The sequence below is a fragment of the Cornus florida genome, unplaced genomic scaffold, assembly GCF_030987335.1.
Source record: "Cornus florida cultivar Cherokee Brave unplaced genomic scaffold, ASM3098733v1 CherokeeBrave_3.0.0_Hap2_Chr09, whole genome shotgun sequence".
Taxonomy (NCBI): Eukaryota; Viridiplantae; Streptophyta; class Magnoliopsida; order Cornales; family Cornaceae; genus Cornus; species Cornus florida.
The window spans coordinates 90,556,348-90,559,304 of NW_026775579.1; positions in this window are offsets into that span (position 1 = coordinate 90,556,348).

Consider the following 2,957-nt stretch of genomic DNA (forward strand, 5'->3'; position numbering starts at 1 on the left):
CTTCTACCACCATCGTATTTGCCTTCTGCCACCAACATTGCTATCGTCTTCCATTACTGTGGCCTTAACATTTTTTATTACAAGCTTGCAATAATTGTTAAAGATAAATGATATTATTGTCAGGAAAAAAATAATAAGTTAAAAAGTAAATTTAAGAAATGTACTCCCCAAATGTCTTTTTCGTATGATTTCCTTTCAACAAAATTCATTTGAGGAAGGCCTTTTTATATGAAGAAGCTCCCCCAAACGAGACCTTATTGTGTTTCTACTTTTTATAATTTACTAAACTTTTGTGATGCTATATTTGAGAGTATTAATTCGGCATTTTGAATTTGAAATTGAAAGAAATTCAGTTAAAATTTGAAGTAAAATTTTTGGGAAAATTATATTTTGGGGACAAAAATTAAATATAATTGCTCTATGGTGACCTTAAAGTCAATAAAAGATGAATAGCGACCAATGTTGAAATTTAATTGATATTAAGTGACCATTTGATGGTTTATTACCTAAATAGCCTTCTTATAATATATTATTATGAAAGTAGACAAATTTACCCTTTATATTAAGTGACCATTTGATGGTTCATATCGCACCCAAATGCAATATGAATATTTTTATATATTCTTTTTCCCATCTTGTTATGTAAGCCACGTGACAATGACTTGATAACTTGTCTTCCTGTAGACGTAAAGAATACCACACCTGGTGTGGACGTGGTCCAGCCACGTCACTAAAGGCCAAATTAAACAGTCAACACTTTGACAAAGTCCACCTTAGCAAAGCATGTGATAGTCGATCATTGGGCCTCAATCTTAGCCCTACATTCGGTCGATGGGCCTTGAACCTCGATCTGATAATCACAAATCATCGATCAAAACCTTGATCCGAGTCACAAGTTGTCGATCGACGGGCCCTGAACCTCGATCTGACCTTTTGACAATCTGTCGGTCGATGGGCCTTGAACCTCAATCTATTAATCACAAATCATCGATCAACGGGCCTTGAACCTTGATCCGAGTCACAAATTGTTGATCGACGGGCCTTGAACTTCGATCTGACCCTTTCACAATCTGTCGATCGACGGGCCTCGAACCTCGATCCGACCCTTCCACAATCTGTCGATCGACGGGCCTAGAACCTCAATCTGACCTTTTTTTACAATCTGTCGATCGACGGGCCTTGAACCTCGATCTGACACTGCCATGAACCATCGATCGGTGGGCGTCGAACCTCGATCCAAGCAACGAAGAGTTATGGTAGGGCTCTTCAAGCGATATTGGGACTTAGAAGGGATTTTGGAATGGATGATGGAAAATTAGTAATGTCTTGCCCACTAAGGCAAGACCCAGTCTAAGGATAAGAGCAAAAGACAGCTGGAATAGTACAATTGCCTTTACAGCCTGCTATTTTTGGATTATTCACCAGGAAAGGTATACTTGGCAGTGAATCCAAAAATGTAGGGATTAGGGCAACATGACCCAAAAAGGGAATGATCCTGACCCATTCTCAACATGGAGGCCCAACAATGTACCACCTGGATGACCTAGGGCTAGAAAAAGAAGGTAATGACGAAAAAGGGGGGCAGGAACTGACGGCAGCTTCTTCCCTACCATTGCTTCAATTCTCTGACTGGACTGGTTTTCTCTCCCTTCTTCCACTTTTCTGCATTCCTCACATTGCTTAGTGATATATTCCCAGACCCCTTTTCTTTGACTATTTAACCGACGAGAATCCGGTATCTACATTTGACAACTTCACTGGGGATTATCTGGGCAAAACGATGAATCTAGATGAGGTTTCTCCTCCGGCACAGTCAGAGGTGTCCGCAGTTGGAGCCACCGGCGTTAAGGTTGTCACTACCAAATCTGCTAGCCACCGAGCCACAAGTGCCAAAGCCACCAGCGCCAGAGACACTAGCACTAGGGCTACTAGCACCAGGTCTCATTCTTCAAAATCCAGACACAGATCTAGCACCGATGCTGTTTTGGAGGCTATGCAGAACATGAATCACCAATTGATGACCCGAATGGAGAAGTTTGAGGAAGCTCTCCATCTTCTTGATAGGAGGGTCTTGGCGACGCCGACCATAGTTCTAACAGATCTCCCTTCAGCTACTCAGATGTTGTTCGTACCAGTACCCCAATTGGTGTGACTTTGCCTCCATTACATGACCAACAACTCACGAAGTCCCCAAAGGGTCAAGATCGTAGGGCAGACCTATCACATCCCATTCCAGAACTTTACAACCCTGAATTACAGGTAACCCCTATAGCTCCTCGAGTATTCCTGTCTCAACGTAAAAAACCCATGTTTTGCTCCCCATCCACTTATGCTCAAGTGAACCCTAAGGCACACCGTCCTCTCCCCTCCTATTCCTACTCTGCCCCAAAAGAGGTGTTCACACGTTCTGAAGTGCGTGATCTTTTTAAGAAAGGCACCCCAACTTCTCGCGCCTTAGACTTTGGCAGCGAGCCTCCTTACCCTCTTGCTATTGCACAGACTCCATATCCGCAGGGATACTTGGTCCCCAAATTGCCCCAATTTAATGGCAAGACCGGTGATCCTAGGGAGCATGTCATGCGCTTTACTGAGGCTTTGGGTCATTTCGGTGATAATCATGTGGTTCGTCTACGCGAGTTCTCTAAATCTTTAATTGATCGGGCATACCGTTGGTATTTCAACCTCGAACCAGACTCCATCAGCACCTGGGAGTAACTGAAAGATCGCTTCCTCACCAAGTTTTTCCAGGCTGAAGAACGTGTCACCACCTTGTCTCTCACGAAGGAGGCTCAAGAAGACAATGAGGATATCCTCGCCTTTATCAATCGATTCAGAAATAGTGCAGGTGAATGCTTCGAAAGTAGTAATGAAATTGACTTGGTTGATATTTGCATCCAAGGCATGTTGCAGATTTACAAGCTCCACCTTGTCAACCTAAGGATAGTTAGCTTTGGCAA